The sequence below is a fragment of the Heloderma suspectum genome, chromosome 4, assembly GCF_057233095.1.
Source record: "Heloderma suspectum isolate Gila_16-S chromosome 4, 16-S_ref, whole genome shotgun sequence".
Lineage (NCBI taxonomy): Eukaryota > Metazoa > Chordata > Lepidosauria > Squamata > Helodermatidae > Heloderma > Heloderma suspectum.
This window is the reverse complement of record NC_139461.1, coordinates 164,501,621-164,527,050: the sequence shown is the minus strand read 5'-3', so window position 1 is coordinate 164,527,050 and position 25,430 is coordinate 164,501,621. Positions and strand designations below refer to the sequence as shown.

The following is a 25,430-nucleotide window of genomic DNA, read 5'->3' as shown; positions in this document are numbered from 1 at the left end:
GGTGCTTGCAGACATCTTGAGCATTATCATATAGTTGCCTTTATCTCATACTGAGTACAAGTTGGCTGCGTGGGCTTGTCGGAGCCTCTTAACTAATTCTCCAGTACTGTCTTGGATTTGACTACCATGCAAGTCATATGGGGTACCTGATCCTGCTTCATTTCCTACCCTGAACCTGATCCTGCCTTCACAACTCTTCAGCTGGATCACTGTTCTTCAGGAAGAGACCTGTTCTGTGGGTTTAACCAGTTCCATAGCAAAACACCGTGGACTGTTAATGATGCTAGAGGGTGAGTATGGGGTTAGCATTGGTCTGGAAGACCCCACAGTTCCTTGCCTGCCATAATGACTCTGAAGTAGCAGCCTGTGTTTTTTTTTAAATCAGTATAACTTTCTAAGGTAAAACAAAGCTTCCACGTTAAATTGTAAAATTTCTATGCTCCTGCTACTTTTACAGTCCAAAGTGGAGATGACAGAAAGCTAAAAATCCCATGCTATTTCTGTTAGATTTTCTCATAGTATTAATTAAATGTTGTTTGAAACACAGAACTCCCCACCCCTTCTTATTGGCTAAAAGTGGTATGGTTTCTGCAACCACACACTCTGCTTTTTCCCATTGCGGCCATGTGAACACAGGAAGGCAGAATTGGGGCCGATGCATGGATTTCCTCTACTCTCTATGACTAACCCTAATTGAGTTACTTCAATTCCTAATGGCCTCCCCTGGCACAACACACACCATTGTAATGGCAATACATGTTGAAACAAACCAGTCACTCTTTCTCCTGCTAAGCCATTAAATTAGAGAGTATTCAATTAATAACAGCTGAATATTCTGTCACATTTAGGAAGATGTATGGTAAGACAAGCGAGTTGTGATGTCTCTGACAGAAATGATAAAAGTTCTCCTGACACAGCCTGGCAGATACTTGGCTCCTGCTGCAGCTCCCTCTTCATGTTCTCAAACGTCAGCACAGACACAAGATCCAGGTCTGGCTTCAAAGGAGGAGGGCTCCAAAGAAAACAGGGGAACCTTTGCCAAAGATCTGAAGGCAGCTCCTCCCAGCTCCCTTCTGGGAGCCATTTGAATGTACACAGGCTCACTCGCAAAACCACACACACACACACACACTCACTCACACACACACACACACACACACACTGCAATAATGCAAATGTACAGAGGCAGTCCTAGAATATATCAGTGGAATAGCACTCCCTCATTTTAAATTCATCAATATAATACAAAGCAGAAGAGAAAAAAAGTTATCAGGTGCCTGAACAAAATAGTTTATTCTGCTTGATGAAATACCACCATAAAACATTGTTAACATTTTATAATACTCCTAAGAAACTAAACACGTATAAAAAAGGAGTTAATTAATGTTGTCCACTGAAACCACATTTTGTAACATTTATACAACATGTATCATTAAAAGAAATCATTATGTTTAAACTATTGTTTAAACTCTAAGTTGCATCCACCTACTGGTCTGTGAAAATATACCAAAATGTTCAGTTAGCAAAGCTTTCTTTTCGTAGAACTACTTGTAAAACTGTCTGATATAAAACTAATAGATTCTTGCAAAACATTATTAATGGCTTAAAGCACTCCTAAAATCTGTAAATTATCTACAAAGTTACAACAAATACTATTCTGAAATGCACCAACAATTTGCAACATTACTAAGACACAGCCATTGAAAAAGATTTTCTGCTTTGGATTATGATAGATAAAAGTTCTAATTCATTATCTGTACCTACTAAAATATATGTAAATGAGCTGCTCAATTTAACATCAGATCTTTACAGCCATATTAGCACATTCCTCTACAAAAACATTTTTTTCCTGTATTTGTAACTCCCTACTCACCCGCTTACCTTTCTTTAGATATATAAAGGAGTCCTTCGAGTCCTTCCTGTGTATCTTCTATCTTGAAATGTCAAAAAGCATGGAGGACTCACCCGGATTCTATAGTTATGAATTGGCTGCAGGTGAAGCGAAAGATTACAGTTTCGAAACGGGGAGATTTCTTGTTGCACCTCTACTCATGAGTAAACTAAGAAGGTTCTTTCCAAATTTACAGTAATGGTAAGTATTCTAGGTCTTCATCCAGACCTTTTGGGACAAGACTGTCAAGCTGCAGAATCCAGAACATCTCTCTTCTAAGAAGTTTGGCATTGAGTTCATGTAAGTTTTCAATCACCCAAGAAGTTAATTCTTCAACAGAATGGTTCTGATGTAAAAAATGGTTTACTAAGGGGGCACCAGATCTTTCATTATGTATATTGCTAAAATGTTCCCTCATGCATTTCTTGAGTGGTCTCTGGGTCTGGCCAACATATATTTTCTCACATGTACATTTGATTGCATATACCACATGTGTACTGCTGCAGGTGGAAAAATGCTGAATATTGTAAATTCTATTATCTACTGTATCGGTAAAATTATGACTTTTTTGGTATATTTACAGTATATGCAACATAAAATTAATCACTGTACACTCTTCTGTATCTACAAGGTACACAGTGCACCAGGAAGTTCTCATGTCCAAACCGCACTGAAATAAATAGGAGTTGAGCACGAACACTTACGTGCATAGCACCTGCTCATTTCAATGGGGCTCCCACAGGAGACCTTCCTGGTGGATTGTGCTGATCAGGGGCCTAGAATCTATTTTTAGGGCCAGGGCTCCACCCAGCAAAATAATAAGGCAGAAGGAGCCAGTGACAACAGCGATCTGATTTGCAGGCAAGCTAAGGTTTGCCAGCTTCAGACAAAAGGGCAAATAATGGTTTACCAAAAACCAGAGACATGAGTTTCTAATCTCCTCCTTGCACACAAAGGAGGGAACAGGGCAGAAAGGACTGCACAAGCCCAAAGATGCTGGCTGGCTCTCATAATGTCTGAAAGCAGCCCATGCCTCTGAACATACACTGGTTTTCTTTCCTCACACACTCCTGCTTGAACTCAGGCAAAGTCATGGCAAATAAGTCCTGCTTGAACAAGGCTAGCTTGAACTCAGATCTCTCGTTTTAGATTTTTAAAGTTATTTATAGGGGTTTTAAAAAATAAAAAATATAGACACATTAGTCTGTGGTATGCTGGCATCATTAACAAATTTACAACTTTACAAATTTACACAAAATTTCAAATCAGATTTAAAAACACACTATACGACTAGGCTCCTTCATTTACAGTCTTAAACTCTGCAAACCGCCCCACCACCCAACCCCCTCCCTTAGACAAACCCAAACCCAAATAAACTTTTGGTCACAAAAAAACATTTTAAATTGAGCTACCTTAACCAGAAATTACCTTCCCTCAGCTAGTAAACAAACATGGATAGCTTTACAGTTATGAAAACTAATACGTTTAAAGAGGAATTGCTAGTTGGAACCTTTGTCATATTACAAAACAGACATTTAACATTAAGATCTTTGTGCTTTCTCATTTTAGGCAAAGGGGGACAGAGAAAAGCTGGAGTTCCCTTGAAAGCCAGTCTGGAATCCCTGTTTAATTCTAGAAATTCACCTTACATTAGTGTTTAAACTGCTCAGTCCAAAGAACTGTGAATAAAAAAAACATTTAAATGGACACTTTTAAAGGACCTGATATCCCCCAAACACTCAGGAGCAAGTAGATGTGTATGCCTAAGAGCAATATTAAAACTGGGTGTATTACCCTTGGCAATCCATATATGGTCAGTGGCAAAATAGTCTCCATTTCCTCTGCTCTCCCCTGGCCATGTGCACATTCCTTTTAAAAGGCTGCATACTTACCTTTCCCTGCTTTAAGGAATGCAACACAGAATGCTGGAAAGCCTGCTGTATTTTCTTCGTATTTACATGTAAATACAGCAATATGTGTGCATTATTAGTTTCAACACACGATTTGCATTTTTTACAACATTTGGTTCTAATACTTGATCCTCACGGCAAAAACTTTTTAAAAAATTGTAGCGTAAGTGCAGCATGCCCCCAAAGACTGTTTGGCAAAAACTCTGATTATCAAGACAATGTACAAATAAGACAGTGTTGTAATTTTTTTAATTGCTCCTGTGTTTTTGAGAGCAGTAGCACAGGGCCAAAACAGAAACTACTTTAAATCTGTGTCTAGCAACTATGTCCCCCTCCACCATTATTATTCTAGAGTAGGCATAGGAGCTCCAATCTGGATTGGGATCATAGCATTGGGAGTAGAGGGGTATTTAAGATCTGAATCAGACCCCTGCACCTACTCTAAAGTAAAAATGAAAAAAAAAAGACATAGCTGCTAGATACAGATTTAAAGTAATGTCTGTTTTGGCCCCAGAGAACAGAAATTAAGCAGATATAGTTTTTCCCAGGACTTCTCTCCATGGCAGAAAAAAGCAGTCCTACTTCCATTTTTGTACATCGCTTCTTGTTAAAAACACAAGAGTGGAGCTAATAAAAACAAGTGGTAACCTTGACGTTAGATTGCCTATCTGTAGTCAGACTGTGCAAATGAAACATGGTTTTAGGATTCTTCAAACATTTGTGACTACAGATAATCTATACCTGCCCTGAAACGATATAAATCAATAACACAGGTCAAGCTCCCAATTTTTAGAATTTTTGAGAATTGTAGAACTATAAATGTGACAGTCCTTTGAAATGTTGCGTATCTTATATTTGTGAGTACAAGGGGCCATTTTAAAAAAATCATCAGAGGACATAATTCCACACAAAATGCACCTCAGCCCATAGATCTTAATAGGCAAAGGTTGCAATGCCATACACACTTACCTGGGAGTAAATCCTACTGAATTCAATGGGGCCTATGTCTAAGCAGACAATGTATAGGATTGCACTGTTTTTCTGTGTTGGGCTGAGGTGTAAACCAGGATCAATTTTTAAACAGTAAGAACAGCCAGTTTTACAGACAGGTGTTGCTACAATCATCCCAGGAAATATGAAATATTTTATTATAATCTCTGTTGGTTTAAGAATAGACATAGTTTGCGTTTCACGGCTTTCTAATGAGGCAAAAGGAAAATTGCCCCATTTCACCTGGAGCTGCCACATTTTTCAGAGCACTGGCATGGGGAAAAGCCTACCTTCCAAACAACCCTCTTTTCCTGAACACCAAGTTTACCTCTTCCACTGCATTCTTTTCTTTAGCATGCCAATGGCCTTTAAAGGTGAAGCCCGTCACAAACAAGCAAACTAACCAAGTTATTTATATAGGTCTGAATTTTTCAAACCCCTACTAGCTATGGTGATGCCAACATGATAATTGTAGATTTCATAAGAAAAGATGGAAAGACATGGACCTAAAATATATTCTTTTAAATGCATTTGCTGATCCCTCCCCACAACCTCCCCACAAGAACTTTCCTCATAAAAGCCTTCAGAGTTAAATGCAGAGTAGCAACTGAAGTCTGAAGGGGGAATATGGGCGAAGAAAGTGCTTTCTTCAGACTTTTCCTCCATCCCCTTAATTTATTGATAAAACATCAAGTTGAGCATTAGAAGATTTAAAGTACCTTCTTGCATTATGTTGGCTATATTGTATTATATATTATTATTTGGGGAACTGACTGGAATGAGAGGGGAAAGGGATCCAGGAATGGTTTTTTAAAACTATTGTTTTGTGGAGGGGAACAATGATCAATTCAGCCCTTACACTGAAAATCCTACCTAAGTGTGTGCTCAGATGCAATCTGCTTGTGGATGTGAAGTGTGGGGAGAAGGGGGGAGGTTGCAATTGCTCAATGGTGAGGGGAAAGCACTCTGCCAATGCTCAGAGGCATTATCTGTAATGTTAATTAACTGTTATTTCAACTTAAGAATTATGGGTTGGATCCAATATTGGACATCCATGGGCAGAACAGAAACTGCTAGTGGAACATTGCACTCTTCTCCACTGCAGGCCCCTGAGCACCCCCCAGTTCTGCTCCAGAAGGTTGGGGGACCGCTGAAGCAGACTGGGGTGTGCACAGGGGGCTGCAGTGGGGAGGAGAAGACGGGAAAATCCAGTTGCACAAACAGATGTCCACTTGCGCAGCATTGGATCCAACTCCCTGTGCTATTAGTTTACTGACTGAATTTGGATTATTTACTTCATGCTGTGCCACAGTGTACCTCAGCTGTCAGTTGGGACTGATATGTCCCCTAAATGACATAAATGCAAATATAGTACATATGGGAGTAGTTTATATGTTTAGCTGTGTAGTAGTAAAGTACCTCATTATTTTTGTCATCTGGAGCCATCCGCTTGCATACACTTTTAGTTCCACTTTCTAGCACATTTGAGTGCCAGAGGTAGCCACCATTGTCTACATGCTACCTCATCCTCTTCACAGTGGCTCTCTAAGGTAGAAAAGCAAATTAGGAACATCAGTTTGGGAAAGTTAAGGGATAGGATTTAATCCCATTGAATAGCTAAGTTTTTCAGCTCTAAGGGACAAACTAGATGATATAAGGAGAGATCTATGAGTGGATACCGTTAATTATAATAAATTAGAATTTATAAAATAATGTTAGTGCATAATAATACCATGCATTTCTCACTAATCCTCACAACAGCCTTGTAAATTTGCTTCAGTCAATGGCTACTAGTCTTGATGGCTATGTATTATCTGTATCAGAGGAATATGCCCCTTGATAACATATGGGGGGACATGAGTGGGAGCGTGCTGTTGCACTCATCTCCTACTTGTGGGTTTCCCACAGGCAGCTAGTTGACCACTGTGGGAACAGAATGCCAGACTAGACAGGCCTTTGGTCTGATCCAGCGGGGCTCTTATTGTCCAGAAGGCCATGTTACTGGGCTGCCAGACCCACACGCACACTCATGCATAGGAGCATCTCTGTTTTCATCCTGTGACATGTTGGGAGGCAATGATATGAGGTGGATATTTTTCCAGTGCTTTCTTTTTCTGCAGAAAAATTCCATTTCGTAAGTTCATAAGAAACGAATGGATGCCAACTGCAAATACAATACTGGGCAAGTCTGGCAGTTTCAAAGTTTCAATCATGTTCTTTAGGTGGTTATCATTAGCAAGTATGAGAGAGAATGCATATATGTCATTGAAATGCATATGACTCAGTGTGAAATGGAACTAATAAGTAGTGACAGTAGAACTGAAGGTGCCCCAACAATCTCAGTGGAAGACACTTGATCTCTTGTTGAAGTGCATGAGTGGTTGTAGCATATCATGCACAGTTCTTTGGGTTGCTAAAATTCATTACTGAACCTTTCCTCAACCTGGTGTCGCCTAGATGTGTCGGACTACAACTCCCAGCACCCCCAGCCAGTCCCACTGACTGGGGATGCTGGGAGTTGTACTCCAACACATCTGCAGGGCACCATGTTGAGGAAGTCTGAATGAGTGTGCAAGCTGTTTTTAATACCACTGGTGTTTTTTTTCTTGGATTTGTACCATGTGAGGAAAGTACAAGCTATTGTCTTTACATTTTTACAAGTATTCCAATGAAAATTTCTACATAACAGAACATTTAAATCATGTTAAGTGTGTTTAATCCCCCCCCCCCCACACACAAATATTTCAGCTCAAATACTTGTGATGTACTGGGACAAAAAATTAACTTAAGGTACTTTTTTTTAGCGTTGTGGTTTATTAAATACAAGTCAAATAAACTTGCCAAATTAGATCACTCTCTAGGGTTTCAGAAACATTTCTGATGCAACCTGAACATTTTCCAATGCCAATGACCCTAAGCAAATTAGCCTATTAGTTGTTTTTTCCAGAATTTTTTCCACTTCAAAATTTTCCAGAAAATCCACATCACTGGTTGGAGGGTATGAAGACAGCTCGATAACAACAACAACAACCCTGACATTATTTGCATAGTAATCTTGATCTATACATTGTGGGAAAACAGCTAGGCTGCCATTATTGTCCAAGTGATTCATATAATCAAGAAACTTGTATGTGCTCATACAACCGGATGAGGAAAGAATAGCACCACTCATGTCCAAAATCAGAAGCCTATGTACTTCAAACTTCTTAGCTCTGAAACGTACACCTCTACTCAATTTTACTTTCATTTAAAGGACACAATGTTGGATCTAAAAGAATTGGTCAAATACAATTTCTGCCATGAAGTTGCTAAGGGCACATTCCTATGCATGTTGAAACAGAATAAAGTCCTATAACTCCATGCATTCCCCAGCTAACACAGCTGGCTGGGGAATACTGGGAGTTGTAGGACTTCTTCCTGTCTAAACAGAAATGTTTAGAAATTGCCTTGGGCAAATCACTGTCTCTTAACCTCTGTTCATCATTAGTTCAATGAGAACAGCAATGACCTAGCAGATAATGTGTTTGTGAGAATGAATGAGATTAGGAAATTCTGATTGCCTTGAGCCTTATGCATATGGTGGGCTATTAATCTAAATAAATAATATATAACACACCAAGGTAAGCAGGCATGTTTTAAAGATTTATGCCTCCAAACCTTCATGCTAAACTTCTAAGGCTCACCAAGAGTTAAATCATCCTTGCCCAGGAGGTTAAGTCCGTCTCCTGCAATCCATTCCAAGGAGGATATGCTGGCCAGTTACCACAAGCTGCTTTTCATGCTGTTGATGTTTTTTTTTTTTAAAGGTTGTTCTTCAATGGCCTTGTTTGAGGATACATTTTAGTTGCTAAGAAACTAGTTTCTCTTTGTAGGCTCCAAGCACGAAGACAAAGAGACTGTCAAAGTAACATGCTATTTTGACAACAGCCGTAACATAATCATAAAATGATACAGTATTTCTGAATCTCCCTTTTTAACATTTGCTAATGTGGTTTAAATACCATATTCATGCATATGACATATATACAAATATATACACACAGCAGCTATACAATGTGCACTCTTAAATATACACAGTAGTTAGAAAAGCTATAGAACAACACACATGCGCACGCGCACACAAAAACACACACAGTCAGTCTCTGTTTGTGTGTGTGTGTGTGTGTGTGTGTGTGAGAGAGAGAGAGAGAGAGAGAGAGAGAGAGAGAGACTCTCTCGTGCACACACACAGAGAAAATTTTTAAAGGAACACAAAGTGAAGCTATCGTGCTAGTGATTCGTGATCCACAAGTCTTGTTGCTTTTCTATAATATAGGAGATACAGTAACAAATATTTAATCAGAAGGGAGAGGATATATTCATAACCAATCCTCTCCTCCACTTCCAGTGTTTTTCCTACTATACCACTTCAAGAGGATCTTGCTCTACAGACAGTTGTAGACTTTGCTCTGTATAGGGGGAAGAAGTGAAAAAAAATTGCTTATCATTCCCAACTGTAGGCAGTTTAGGACTACTTAAAATGTGACAAAATTGTTATCCCAAAATATGTCCATAAATTTGCATACACATTTAGCATGTAATCAATGTGTTTGATTATTCTACATGTATATATATATATTGCAGAAAAATACTAACAGGTAAGACAATAAACCATAATGCAAAAAGTGGGCACAGCAACAATGAGGATCTCCCGCATAAATCCTGTTGAAATGAATATGACTTTTGCAAGAGGACAGCTGTATGTTCATGCACAACTACAACCTATTTATTGTGAGTACCCACAGATTCAAGAGACTCTGAGCAACAAAATTCACTTAACTTGTTAATATATTGGCTCCAACACTGATGGCACAGATAGTGCCTTACAGCAGACCTCTGTAAATAAGTGGGGCCTGTCAACTGCAGTGATACGCAGAATTAAGCTTAAGAGTTCAGCACAATTGTGCAGAAGAACCACAACTGCCCAATTGTGTTCTATTTCTGGTGATGAACCCAGAGCCCAACTAGAGTAAGGGTGGGAAATCTGATCCTGCGCTGATGACACATACCAGTACACGTATGTATGTTTTCCCCCATGGGGGTAATAGCAGGTGGGGACGGGAGATTTTATTCTGGAAAATGGCATGGAGGGAAACTCTCTGCCAGTCCCACAGACCTGTTCCAATCCAACAACAACCACGCACGCACACTTTTAACGTCTAAAAGTTAAAACACAGGAGATCCATTCATTGATCTCCCACTGTGTCGTCCAGTTTGTCCCTGAGAGCTGAACAATTTACCTATTCTATGGGATTAAACAAGGCGCATGAACCCCACCCCTTAATTTCCCCAAACACTTGCTTTTCTACCTTAGAGAGCCACTACGAAGAGGATGAATGAGCTTATATTTTTCCTAATAGTTCTGGGTAGATGGCAGCAATGACAGCAAAACACACACGAATGCCCAAGCAGGCACCAAGGCACCAAACGAGCATGTGATGTGAGCAGAATCTACTTATCCAGAAAGCCTCAGCTGTCTTGGGAAGCGACCTCTGTATGGAGACAGGGGCCTTCTGCTCCTCTAAAGTACTGAGCTTTTGGAGCAATGGTGTGGAAAAGCTATGCCTGGTTTAGAAACACGAATGCAAGAGCAATGGCTCCTTTTCCTCTATGTGCCCTGATGTACTACAGTACATTTGCTCAGTTTTATTTACTCACCATCCAGAAAATGTAAATAAAATTCTCTTGTGACCAACCTGGTATGCAGGCAGGCACACAATGGAACTGAATAATGCTCTTTGGAAAGCCATTCAATGCTATTGTGCTGTCAAACAAACAGGAAATGTGGGGCCAATAACCTAGGCTACCAGCACAGCATGGGGTGCAACATTGCCCTGGACTGACACTTGTTGAAGCCAGCCCCCGCAGGAAACCCACTAAGCCTTCTGCCTGAAACAGCCATCTTTTTATTGGCAGGCTGTGGTGGCGTTTCCCCTAGGGATGGCAGAGAATTCCACCACGGATCTCGGTGAGGCCGAATGCCAGTGCATTCAGCCCCCCGAAATCTGTGGTGGAACGGCCTACCACCCCCCCGCCCCCCCGCGGATCCCCCCTGGGATGAGACTTACCTGGGGCGGATCTTCCGGGCAGTGGCAGTGGCAGCTAGTCTTCCAACCGGCTGCCGCTGCCACCATTTGCAGTGGTTTTTTTTTTAACAGAGACGTGATAGGCTACGTAAGTTTTTACGTAGCCTAAAATGTCTGGGTAAAAAAAAAAAAAAGAAAAGGCGTATGCAAATGGCAGCAGCTATGGCCGCCGCCATTTGCGTTCCTTATTTTGGGCCGTCTTAGTCTACGTAAATAATAAGGGGAACGCAAATAGCATCCGCTACGCTATTTGCGTTCCCCTTATTTTCGCCATCTTAGTCTACATAAATATTTACGTAGATTCAGATGGCAAAAATGAGGAATGCAAATGGCAGCGGCTGTAGCTGCCGCCATTTGCGTACACGGTTTATTTTTATTTTTTTTCCCCAGAGCCCTCCGCAGCTGGAAATCCGGCTGCGGATGGCTCTGGCCTGGCCGGCTGCTCCGCAGAGCTGCCGCAGAGCACAGCCGGCCGTGGAGGATTCCGGCGGGGAGGAACGGATCGCCTCCCCCCCGTCCAGGATTCCGGGGGGAGGGACGGAATGCCTCCCCCCCACCATCAACATAATCCGCAAAAGGTAAGTGACTTTCATACATCCCTAGTTTCCCCATTCCTACATCAATATCTCTCTTCATTGCCCTCACTGTACATTATTCAACAGCCTCATGTTTTAAGCTGGGCCAGAGTCAGGGACTGTAAGGCTTAAACAGGCTCCTCAGGGTCTGAGGCTGGGACCAGGCCTAGTGACCAACAAGGGACTGACTAGCATGGGCTCAAGCCTTACAGGTCTCTTCAGGCACAGAAAAGGCTAAGGATACTGTATGAAATCCCTAGATTGGCTGATTTGCTATGTATGCTTAGAGCCTGTCCTCCTGCATTGCTCTTCTGCAAGCTCTTCTGCTTGCTGCACTTCAGGCTGCAGTTTCCAAATCAAACTACTGATCTCAGGGATACTAAGCTGGAAAAGATCCCTCTGAGGCTAAAATTGGCCTCAGGCCAACATGGTCCTCAGCCAGTCACTGAAACTAGAATAAGGGTTGAGGAATTTCATAGTCTGCCCGGCTGTAACAGCTCTTATTGGATAGCATGTGTCCATCACACAATGGAATACTCTGGAAGTAACATCTAAGCCTATCATACCACTGTAGAAGTTGGAATAGTGGCCAGGAAGGAAGGCGAGATGGGACTGTGGAGCCATTAGTGAGGCATAGGCAAGTGAGAGTAATCCATCAAGTGGAATATGGAGGGGTGCAGAGTTAGGAAATCCCATCTCTCAACTCGGCAACACCGTGTCTTCTGAGCCATTAGTGGACATTAGATTTTGAAGGTAAAAAGCATTCTTATAACTGTCCAAATAGAATACTTACTCAAATTATGCAACCAAATGTCAGATTCTAAAGTCATGGTACTATATGACAGTCCAAACGTAGTGCTGAACTGAAATGGGGTGAGGGGTGGGGCAGTTTTGGCAGCAATTCCATCAGAATCAAAAGCTTCCCCCTCCCTTGACTAATTTCAGGAATTACTGCAAAGAACCAAGACCTGCTGTGATTTCTAATTGGCTATGGGACAAGTACAGGAAGTGTCTTCACTCATGCCTCTAGTGAAGTCAGTACATATAAAGATATGAAGGCTTAGGAAAAACTGGGGGGAAACCAGAAAACGTCAGCAACCCCCCCCCCAAATTTCCAAAAATCTCTGGAAAAAATAGGGGGGGGGGTTGTCCAGGTTCTCTCCCCCTCCATTTTTTCTTGTTTTTTTCCCCCAGGCCTTCACATCTCCACATACATACCTAAATCATTTGATAAGGATTACATGGCCAGCACGTAATCCTTATTGGCTGGGATCACTCAGAAAAAAATGAAACAAAAATAGCTGCAGAAGCTGGGGTGGAAGCAACAGCTGCAAACCACTGCAAACTGCCACAAAACAATGTAGGCTTAAGTGCATTTTCAGCAAGAAGTGTGCCCTCCCAAATCACTACTTAAAGATACATGTCAAGAACACAAGAAAAAAACAATGGACCAAATAAACAAATAAACCAAAAAAACAAAACACAAATAAGGTGGATAACCCAGTGTATAGGTACATAGCTGTAAAAAACAGAGGCATTAATCTCTCTTAATCACCACCCACTACTCCAGAGCCTTCTCAACACAGGACACATTTACACCAACTTGTTAAGATCCATATTGAGGAAGTCTTCCCCTCCCTCTTTTTCTGTGTGGCTTTCACATGGAATTGGAAACTTGCTTCTCCAGGCTGCTTTCCTGCTCTCACATGACTTTCCTATCCATCAAATGGCACCTAAACTCCTACTGCTGACAGCGATGATGTCAGCATTGATGGCCTCCTTTTAGCAAGGATCCAAGATTACATGATGCTGTGAGTGACACAAATGGCAGCAACCATGTGATCAGAAAGAAGCAGAGTCTTATCTCTTAGAGAAGCAAATCTTAGATACACTGACAATAAAATGGTCAACTTGAGAAAACAGCCAGTGTCACTATAACAAATGGGACACTGCACCGTTTTCCCATTGTGAGGTAGGGCAGGCTGAAATACATCCTATTGCCTATTTAGGGGTATTCACCCATGAGATTATTAAGTCTAAGCCTGGAAATTTTGGCAGCTCAGACTCATGATTTCTGCTGATCTCCATAGGGGAAGCCCCCCTTTCAGAGTGTCTTTTAATTTCCTTGACGCTGTAGCGGAGTGCACAAAGTGCTCTAGTTGGGCTGGGTAGGACCAAGGTTCCAATGGAGTGTATTTATTTAAGAACCAAGCAGAAAGAAGTTCAGAAATGATCAGTTGCTTTTAAAAAGGGAAATAAAACATTTCTCAATCAAAGGTACTTATATGGAGGGTGGGAACTTCACAGAGGGGTTCAAAATTCCAACTGACCAATCAATAGCCAGAGGTGCTCTGATCATGCATTCTCTAGGGCAGGGGTTCCCAACCCCGGGCCACGGACCGGTACCGTGTAGAGTAGGATATATGACTCCCCAGAGTATCTGTTTAAAGAACAACACTTGGAGATGAGCAACTATGTTTTTTCTTCATGGGTTCTGTGCAGTCCCACACATGGGAGAATAGCAAGCTCATTCACTGGTGAAGAAGATAAACAATTGTGTGAAGAGCCCATCCAGGACAGGTATCCTGAAGGCTGTTTCATATTTGCAGATCCAGGGTGTAGGTTTGACTAGTTAAAGCTGTAGACCAGATTGCTGCATTGCTAATCTCAGTGGCTGCTAGGCCTCCACTACTGTAAAGTTGCCATATAGTTAGTGGAATGCACAAAGGGCAGTGCAGGACAATCAACTTTCTGCTTCCCATGATAGTTTAAAATTGCCTTGACAATCCAATGAGACACATACTGAGCAGATATGGAATATCCTTTTGGAAGGTCCCCCATAGGCCACAGAAAACCAGATGTACAAAGTGTTAATGCTGTCCAACATAGACAGTCAGAGCATGACAGGGTTATTGACACAGTTGCTCCTAGACGTCCTCTCCTACCTGCTTCCAAACAAGCTCCATGGTTTACAGAAGAACTGAGGGAGCTGAAGTGGCAAGGACGACAACTAGAGTGCCGATGGCAGAAAACTCAACTTGAATCTGATAAGACACGTCATAGAGATCATTTGAAGACCTATGAGGTGGCGATATGTGCAGTGAAGAGAGTTTTCTACTCTGCATGTATCGCATCCGCAAATTCGTGCCCAGCTAAGCTGTTCAGTGTGGTTAGGGAGCTGAGTCAGCCCCCCCACACACACACGCACACACTGAATCCAATCTTAGTGGCTTCAGTAGCTCGCTGTGACGCCTTAAATGAGTTTTTTGTGGATAAAATCTCTTGGATACAAGAGAATTTTGTTTCTGTCTTCCAAGGTATTAGCTATCCCACCCAATTTTGTGTCATCTGCAGATTTGATCAGCATTCCCTGAATTTCCTCCTCCAAGTCATTAATAAAAATGTTGAAGAGCACTGGGCCCAGGACTGAGCCCTGCAGTACCCTGCTCGTTACCTCTCCCCAGTTGGAGAAGACCCCATTGAGAAGCAGTCTTTCAGTCCAATTCTGTAGCCAACTGAGGATACACCTGATCGTTGTTTCATCTAGCCCACTTTGAGCTAGTTTGCTCATCAGGAGATCATGGGGCACTTTGTCAAAAGCTTTGCTGAAGCTGAGGTATATTATGTCCACAGCATTCCCACAGTCCACAAGGGAGGTGACCTGATCAAAAAATGAGATCAGATTCATCTGGCAGGATTTGTTCTTGACAAATCCATGTTGGCTTCGAGTAATCACTGCATTGTTTTCAAGGTGCTTACAGATGGATTGCTTTATCATCTGCTCCAGAATCTTCCCAGGGATTGATGTCAGACTGACTGGTCTGTAGTTCCCAGGTTCCTCCTTTTTACCAATAGGCACAACATTAGCCCTCCTCCAGTCATCTGGCACTTCACCCGTCCTCCATGATTTCTCAAAGATAATAGACAGTGGTTCTGGGAGTTCTTCTGTCAGTTCCTTTATTATTCTAGGATGCAGTTCATCTGGCCCTGGAGATTTGAACTCATTCAAAGTAATTAGGTGTTCCTTGACCATATGACTATCTCCAGCTGCAATCCTGCCCCTTCAGCCTTTGCCACGGGGCTCATAGACCCTCTTTTGGGAGAAGACTGAGCCAAAGTAGGAATTGAGCACTTCTGCCTTTTCTTTGTCATCTGTTATCATTTTGTCATCCTTATTTAATAGCTGAACCACCATTTCTTTCCTCTGCCTTTTACTATGCACGTAGCTGAAGAAAGCCTTTTTGTTGCTTTTAGCATCCCTCGCTAACCTCAGCTCGTTCTCAGCTTTAGCCTTCCTGATGCCATCCCTGCAATTCTGTACTACCTGCCTGTACTCTTCCTTTGTTGCTTGGCCTTCTTTCCACTTCCTGTATGTGTACTTTTTTGTTTTCAGGTCATCTAAGCTGTTTGTGAAGCCACATTGGCTGCTTCTGTTGTCTTCCGCCTTTTTTTCTTGTTGGAATTGTTTGTAATTGTGCCTTGAGAATTTCCTTTTTTAAAAGCTCCCACCCATATTGGACTCCTTTTCTGATTAGAGCCACTTGCCATGGGACCCTATTTATCATTGTTCTGAGTTTATTAAAATCAGCTTTCCTAAAATCCAGAGTATGCGTCTGGCTATGCTCGTCTTTTCCTTCCTTTAGAACCAAGAACTCAAGTATAACATGGTCGCTTTCCCCCAGAGTTCCTGTAACTGCTACTTTACCCACTAACTAAGTCATCTCTGTTGGTTAGGATCAAGTTAAGGATAGCCCATCCTCTAGTTCCTTCCTCTACTTTCTGTAGGAGGAAGTTATCCGCCACACAAGTCAGGAATTTCCTGGAGGGGCCATGTTTTGCAGAATTTGTCTCCCAACAAGTATCAGGGAAATTGAAGTTCCCCATTACTACTACAACGTGTTTCCTTGAAACACTAGCAATTTGCTTTTCAAAAGTTTCATCCTTGTCTTCTCCTTGATTGGGTGGTCAGTAGTAGACTCCAACCACCAGGTTCCTTTTATTCTTTGCTCCATTTATTTTAACCCAGATGCTGTAAATGGGGCTGCCAAGCTCATCCTCCTGTAGTTCTGTGCAGAGATATGTATTTTCACATATAGTGCAACCCCACCTCCCTTTCTGTTTCTCCTGTTCTTTTTGAATGAGTTATATCCTCAATTGCTGTATTCCAGTCATGAGAGTCATCCCACCAAGTCTCAGTTATACCTATCAAGTCATAATTTCCCTCCTGTATTAAGAGTTCAAGTTTGTTCTGTTTGTTTCTCATACTCTGGGCATTAGTATATAGACATCGAAGATCATGTGCTTCATGGTCTGGCTTTCTTCCTACATGTTTCTGAAGACTGTTATTGGGCGCTATTAGAGCTGTTCTCTCCATTGCGGTGCATGAGCCTTTGTTACCCCCAACTTTACGTCTCCCTCCCCCATAGGATTCAGTTTAAAGCCCTCCTGATGAAGTTCTTCATGCTGTGGCCAAACACATTCTTCCCAGCCTTTGTGTGGTGCAAGCCATCCCTAGCCAACAGTCCATCTTCCAGGAAGTATAACCCATGGTCCCAGAAACCAAATCTCTCGTGCCGGCACCACCTTCGTAGCCAGTCATTCACCCAGAGTATTTTTCGTTCCCTTTCTATCCCTCTTCTAACTACTGGAAAGATGGATGAGAAAACTATCTGAGCCCCAAAGTTCTTGAGTTTCCTTCCCAAAGCTTCAAAGTCCGATGTGATTTCTTTGGGGAAAGCTTCTTGAAATAAAGATGTCTTCAGCAGGTGCCAAAAATAACACAATATTGGCACCTGCCTGACCTCCGGAGGCAGGAAGTTCCACAGAAAGGGAGCCACCACACTGAAGGCTCTACTCCAGATGGAATCCATTCGGGCCATAGGTCCATGCAAAACCACCAGGAGCACCCCATCTGATGACCCCAGTGACCAGGCAGGTTGATAAAGGAGAGGGCGCTCTGTCAAGTATCCTGGTCCCAACTTGTTTAGGGCTTTGTACACTATTAAAACCTGAAACCTGGCCCAGTAGCAGATAGGCAGACAGTGTAGTTCCCTCAGCAAAGGAGTCACATGCTGAAAAGGGACAGCTCCTGATAACTCCCGAGCTGCTGCATTCTGCACTAGCTCCAGCTTCCAGATCAGCCTTAAGAGCAGCCCCACATAGAGTGTATTGCAGTATTCCGGTCTTGAGATTACTAATGCCTGTACCACTTTACATGAAAGTGGCCAATAATGTAATAAATAAGTACAACTGCCATTGAATGCCTATGCCCCTAGCCTTTTAAAAAAAATCCTCCTCCCATTCCATGGAAAAATTGTGTATTCCTATAATATTAAAGTTCCCTCTTGGGTATCATCTGGGAACGCAATGTAGCCAGCAACTGTCACCGGCAGGACAAGGAGAAAGTACGTTTGCATCTGGAGTATCAATGGATGAACCTGTCTATTTCGCCTCCATATTTCTTTCACATATTTTACCCATCATTCTTTCCCCATAAATCTGAGAACTGAAAAAAATCCCCTCAAAATTACAGTTTAGACTGTTGCACCAAGTGTGCCTGGTGTGGTCAAACTTGGCCACAATCCTACATGCGTAAGTTACATCTCAACTTAGCTACTGCAATGCACTCTGTGTGGGGCTGCCCTTGAAAACTACCCAACAGTTCAACTCTATTGTGGAAGGCTCTAACCCCAAGATTGAGGACCAAGTTACTTGAAGGACAGCCTCCTTCCAAGTGAAGCAGCCTATCCTTTAAGATCAGCTATTGTGGCCCAATGCATCTCCCATGGCTTTCTGAGGCATGGTTGGCAGCAATGCACAAGAGGGCTAGCTCTGTGGTACTGCTCTGTGTGTGGAACTCCCTGCCCCAAGAGGTTAAGTCATCTTCCATCCTATCTGTGTCCCACTGGCAGTTGGAGACACTTCTTTTTAAATAAGCCTCTGATTCTGTTGCTCTTTGATTTATTTATTGTTAGCTCTGGCTCTCTGGGCCGCCGTTTACTTAATGCTGCTTTTAGTCCTGGGTTGTTTTTGGCAATTGTTTTAATGATGAGAATAGTGTTATTTTTTACCTTTGTCTTTGTTTTTATACTTCGTTAGCTGCTTTCAGTGACTCCTAAACATGTATTTAAATGCATATCTTCTCTCAAATGACAAGCTGAATTTTCTTTCAAAACACACATTCAAATCATATTTTGATAATCTGAACTCCCAAGAAGTGCAGCACCACACCTGGAGCGATGTGAAATCTGGTGGATAGCTAAGTTCCAACCTGCACATTCGTCCAAGGAGTGTGGATCAGATCATTTCCCATAGGAACTCAGAAAGGTCGAATTCCTCAATATGCTATGGATCCCAGGATGAAAGACAGCTAGTTCACAAATTTATGTTCAATAGTTGATGAATGCACCATTAAGTGATGACTTGTTTGTGTGAATGGACATTAGGTGACATTCAATGCTGTGCGAACAGACTCCTGCTTGCGCAGGACTTCCGTTTTTTCTCCTGTCCCCCCCCCAAATCTCCTCCAGAGTGTCCCCCAACCCTCCAGAGCAGATTTGTGGGGGGCTGCAGGGGAAGGGAGAATCCATTCCGCCAGTGGTGTGTATTCCATTGGTGGACTGGCCCAGTTGGATCATTTTTCAGTTTAGTTGGTTCATATATCCACCTACTGCTCATCAAAACTCTGTGCAGACATCATTTCAATGCACTGGGAAAGCAGGATTGTGCCTGCCCAACCTTCTCATGTTCATTATAACATCAGAAAGAGCCCATTCATGAAAAAGCAGGGTTCCCACATGTATGGGGGGAACCCCCTGCGTGTACAAATTCATGCACGGGGGCTCTTCTAGATCTTACAATTAACACGAGAGGCATGCACATTATTTAAATACATGCCTCCCCCATGTATTTAAATAAAGGGCTCCGGCATACAGCAATTATGTGTAGAGAAAGGACAAACGTGTGGAACCATCCCAGAAAGTTAACTCAAAAGCCCCTAAGAATGCCAACTCTAGCCCTCTGCATGCAGTCATTGAGTGTATAAATGAACATGTGGAGGGAGAATTGGGATTGTGCCCAATGGTCCCACCTACAACCTCAGATCCCAAAGCATACAAGGTCCCACTTCCACGCTTGTCTGTGAATCCAGGGTATGAGCTGTTTCTTCACTTTTGCATGATGCTTCTGACCTATGCGCCTCCCTGTGCACATGGGACTTTGCACATGTGAAGGTTAGCAGGTGCAACCCCAGTCCTCCATCTCACACATTCTTTCTATATGCAGTGACCATCTGCAAAGAATTTCAACTCTCTTAAACCTCTGATTTACCCCTTGAATATATGTAAGCTGAGCAGAGCTTGAAATGAGTTCAGAGGTTCAGAGGTTGCTATCCCAGCGTAACTGTAAATAGGTTGGCTCTCTACAGGAGACATTATGAGGTCTTCTGTTAAAAAAAGGCCCAACTCAGCACTGATAAGAAGAACACAGTATCGTGTTAGGGCCAATCTATGTAACAGCTCTCCTTTCACCACTGACACTTGCTGTTGGGCCCCAGCATGGATCAGCTTGAACTTAGTTGAGCTACAGGCTCAAGGGTACACCTGAAGATACTACACATAATATTGTCTAAGACTCTGTGCATGCCCTTTAGACCAAATCTTTAAAAGTCCACAGTCCCTATGGGCAAGTGCACTGCAAATACCACACTAAGCTTGGGGAGAACAGAATATTCCTTTTTTTTTTTTTTAATGCTCACTGAAAATTTTAACAGCAGCAATTGAAACAAATTGCTATATCTACTTATGAGAGGGGAAGGGAGAACACTACTTTCTTTTGAGGGAGAATTGAGCAGGTCAATGGCTGTGACTATTCTCTCAATAACCACTAACAAAAGACCAGTTTTGGTGGTTAGGGAATAGCGGGTATTCATTGAATCTCAGAGTAATTACACTTATCCCAAGCTGTGCTGAGAGAATCAAGCGATATGGCCTGCTAGGTAACACGTCTCAACTGGGGGGGGGGGGGGGACAGACAAAAAACAAGCCATTCCGTGCATGCTTATTTATCTGAAGGCAGGGGGTCCTGATGCATTACCTCTTTGCCACCAAGGAGGCAGAAATAAAATGCCACCAGCAGCTGATTAGATATACCCTTGATCTGCAGACCACTCTGTGTACGTTAGGCACTCACCATAGCTCCAGTTATACTGTAAACACACAGACATACTTTTCCACATGGTGAAGAGATCAGACCATACTTTACAAATCTGGAAAGCAAGCAAGCAAGAAATGAAGTAAGCAAATTAAAGAAATGTATTAGGAGTCCGTCCACTTTGGATGTTTTTATTCCAATTAGAGAATTTGGGTATTATGGCCAGAATGTTGTGATTAATTTTACAGCACAGATTTCCAGATATCCTGAGCAAGAGGTTAAATAGTCCAGGTAAATAATGGTCAACTCATTCACAAAATCATTTACTTCAATATGCTGTTCAAACAGATACCCAATGCGTTGACCATCTGGACTACAAATTGTTGTAATAACATAGATATTAATTTGAAACCAGAGAGTGACTTTCATTTTCATTCTACCAAGTTAGTATTCTGTGAAATCTGAAAGATCACGTTCTTCAAGATCTGCAGAAGTTGATCCAATTATTAATTTTCCTCACCTATTGTTCTCTGGGACCAACAAGGTAACAAATGCAATGTGTGTATCAAATAAAATATGGAGGCAGACTGCTTATTAAAGAGGCTGAACAGAGGCGTTTGTGACACTGGGGAGGCTACAGATGGAGTCCTCACCCTGGCTTTCAGAGCACTCCAGCTTTGGCCCTTTCAATTTATTTATGTATTTTAAGTATCAATGAGTCACTTTCCCAATTTTAGTCCTAGCGAGATGTGTGAAAACAGGCACACATGCCAGTGGTCTGAACCAGATTAAGTTTCTGAAAAGTCTACAAAGACAGCCCCATATACAATGCATTAGGTAGTCTAACTCTGGTTAAAGGCACCTCATGCCACAAATGCTATCTGAGCACCCAAAGAAAGTGCTCTAACAGCACAGCAGCTGAGTGCTGCTCACATGCAGTTTAGGGGGAAGTGAATCCCTGTCAAGAATCACCTCCTGAAATAGTTGAACCACTTACCTACAGAACCTTCATTTTGCCTGGATTGAGCTTCACTTTATTCACCCTCATGAAATCCATTACTTATTCCAGGCGCCTGTTCAGCACACAAAGGAACTCTGTTCTTTATTGTTTCTACGTATGTTCCATGTCTAAATTGTGGAAATTAAAAAAAACAAGTTCTATAGGGCCAAGCCTTAGTGAGCTCCTGTACAAATCACTCCTTGAGGAAAACCTGAGAGAACTGCAGAGCCAAATCTGACATAAGCCTGCAAAACGGAGCTTTTTTCCGGTTTTGCTCTGTCCTTTATTAATGTGCCATTTCCTGGCTGTTGCTTTATTGCTGTGCTTTTATTTTGAAGATAACAATGACTGTGCCCTTGCTGATCCTTCAGGGGCATAGATTCTCCAGTTAACTCCCCTACCTCTGAATGCTTCTTTGAGGAACCGGAGGAGGGATTTTCTACCAAAAAGGGAGGTGGGGATGGAGAAAGCAAGTGAAAGCAAACGAGGCTGAGATATGTGTAGAAGCACAGAGCACAAGACAAAGGTGTCAATTAAAAAAATGAAGCCCACTGCATTCGGAGCCTGACAGTTGGGGTGAGCTGAGCTGACAGCCGTTGCATCAGCCAGCTTTGGTGGCTCCTTCATCTCTCATGGTCCCCTGAGCTGGAAACCCGTGACAGTGGCTTGAACAGACCCTCGCACATTTCATTTGGTGTCGCAATGGTTTTCCTGCAGCTACTTCTAATAATGGTGATTATAATGATTTGAGGCTTAAGAAGTCCAAATTGAGCCTGGAGGCAGACTGTAATGAAGCAGTCAGGATACAGAGGGGGTGAATGCCTGGGAAGGGCCTCTCTGTTTCTCCCCTAGGAGAGCAGAGAAACCGAGAAATTGAAAAAGTGGCCTACATTTTGAAGAAAGCGGATCACCAATGGGCACAGCAGCACAGCCAACATGGCACCAGGAAAGCTGTCCATGAAATATTTTGTGTGAAATAGCAGCCTGATGCAGCTCTTCTGTTGAATGAGGTGAGTATCATGAATGGCCACACCACTACCAACTACCCTCTCTCAAGCAGTAACTAACTATCCATCTGTCTGTCCATCTATGGATCTCATATTCCTTCTAATATGGGAGCTCACAGATGGTTATAATAAATAGGTTAAACAAAAACAAAAACCCCAAATAATAAAACACCATAGAACCAGCATCATAAAAAAACAAATATCATACATAGCCGTATACAGAACTGGAGAAGTTGAATGTTGACACAGAACACATGCAGACCCAAACAGGACAGTCTCTATCTGAAAATATTACAGACATGAGGTAATTTAAAATAGCCTTGCATATACGATTCTGCCTTAAACTGAATCATTCTCTTGTACTGTCTGCCCAGTATTGTCTACTGTAGCTGACAGTGGAACTCTGAAGTCTCAAGCAGACATCTTTCACAGCCCTGCTCCCCAAGATCTGCAAAAAAAAGAAGAAGAAAGAGAAAGATTCCCCTGAGCTACAGCCTCTCCCCATGTGAATTTTCCCATTTTCAGACTTGCATTCCTGGCTGCCACTGAAAAATGTCACTCCCACAAACCAAGGCTGATATGGAGCTCCCCCAACCCAATATTCTATCCTGTTCGTGCCTGGTCCTGCTATGTGCTGGAGTGCTGGCTTCTGCTATGTGGCAGACCATTCCAGTAATCAAAGGGTCTTGTGGACTAAATTTCAGCTTTCCATTTGTTACAGAAGTAACTTAAGAATATGGATAGGCCCCCCACACACACACACACGTGGCATCGGCCTTGTGAAAATTAATCATGCAATAAACCAGTTAATCACAAATACAAAGTGCACAGCACTCTTTCTCTTCTTGTTTACACTGTGAGGCCCTGGGCACAATCTCATTGCCACTGATAAACATCTCTACAGTTCCAAACCTAGGAGAAAGATAGGCAGGCAGTGCAGCAAACATGTTCTGTTCTCAGTATGTTAATGGTTGTGTGGTCCATGTCACTGCTGAAATGGCCTTAGGGGACGACTTGGTGGGCCTCCCAAGACATCAACATCTTTCATACCCTCCCTGTTCCCCTGTTTTCCCAGTGCACTGCCCTTATTAAAGCCATTTGTTCTGAAGGCTAAATCTTCACATGCTAAGGAACACTTGCAAAGAAAATGGAGACCTCACAGAACATTCCTAATTTTATCACTGCTTTTCCTGCCTCGTCTCTCTCTTTGTACATCTGATTCTCCCCATCAAAGGAAGACATATAAACTGTGGGTTTTCTTAACTATGAATAGTGAAAACAAGCCAACTTCATAAACTATGGTTTGAAGTGGGCTTGTTTACATTAGCCATAGTTAAAATGAATTACAGTGTGTTCAGGTATGGACAATACAGCAAAGAGTGGTTAGTCTAAAATGGAAGCAAAAGCTTTTGAAGTCCTCACGATTATGCCGGGGGGGGGGGGGCGTGCACAAGCTCAGCGGAAGACTAGGCTCATTCTCCTAACACTAAACTAAAGATTAGTGTGACATCCTTCCCAGTCCATATTTTTCATCTGTCCGAAAGAGACAGCAGGACACTGAATTTGTGTCTCCTGTGTAGCTAGGCATATATACACAGAAAATTGCATATACAAATTGTTTCAGCACATTTGTAGAAGCAGCAATTCAGTCTTGTGTGCTATGCCCAGACAACAGGCAACCTCATGCAAGTGTTGTTGTGTCAGCAGAACAGAAAGCCATTGCCAAGAGCAAGAGCCTCATCAGAAGCTACAGAGATCCTTTTCTCTCCCTCTTAAGTTATTAAAAAGCATCTGGGCTACTCTGCTGACATCCTCCTCCCACTGCCATAATGCCATGAAGAGGCAAAGAGAGCAAACAGAGGATGCACCTACCACATGTCCTAACTCACTGTTTCACAGAGAAAAAGAATTGGATCTTACTTGAGCTGGCTCCTACTGTTGTCTTAGCGACCAGTCCTCCATGCCCACCCCCTGGCTTGTTAAAAACACAGGGCCCAACCCATATGTGTTATTTTTATATTGGAAACACGTATTAATGCCAACAAAAAATGAGAGATTAAGGGAAGCGAAATCAGGCCTAGCCCCACTGAAGGCCAGGGCACCCCCCCCCCCCACACACGTGACATATCTGCAAGCCTCTCTACAGGATGTATCTATGAAAATAATGCATATTATGTATGAGAGATAATCATCTGAGAGCCCATTTTGTGCTTTTTCTAACACCCATGGCTACTGTCCCTTTATATGTCCTTCTTTGTTTGTTTTTGAGGAAAGCAGTACTAAGGCAATGTACTTATCATTTGGGAAGGAGAGAATGAATTTGGAGGTGATCTCACGCATATCACTGTTTAGCAGCCTGCCATCTCCTCACCACAGTATAAATTGCAAGAAAAAAATTCATGGCAATGAAGAGGAAATGTGAAAACAACAAAGAGCCAATGAAGAAATAAACAAGAGGCCAGAACCAACCAAATGGTTCATTTGTTAGACTGCTAAAATGCGTCTTTGTAATTACAGGCACTGTCTCCTTGCAAAAATGTTTGCCCAAGAGCCCCTGCCTTTTTTTTAAGGTATACGCTTAAGAATATAGGTGACAGATAATAAAGCTTTTATTGTTTCAACCAATGGTTACAACAAGCATTAAAAAAAACGTAAGATGGATAAAAATCAGATAAAACTTAAGAATTTACTATCTCAACGTGACAAATATAACTTTCAAAACAGATGTATCCTATAGGCACCTTCCTCAAAGCGCTGGCTTTGCTGAGGATCACTGTTAGTG

General features: G+C 42.3%; 1 protein-coding gene across 13 annotated transcripts in view; it reads right to left on the bottom strand.

Moving 5' to 3' along the window:
- PBX1 (PBX homeobox 1) overlaps positions 1-25,430 on the bottom strand; it is a 272,023-nt gene that overhangs the window by 96,813 nt on the left and 149,780 nt on the right. For 5 of the 13 annotated variants that reach the window (XM_084851052.1, XM_084851046.1, XM_084851047.1 and 2 more), the window contains exon 1: positions 1,882-9,212. The exons of 5 other annotated variants lie outside the window; for them this stretch is intronic. The gene's annotated coding sequence lies outside the window, so the exon portion shown is untranslated. Of the gene's footprint in view, positions 1-1,881; positions 21,670-25,430 lie in introns of those variants that run through there. 3 more of the 13 variants (XM_084851050.1, XM_084851051.1, XM_084851049.1) reach the window with 3 other exon arrangements.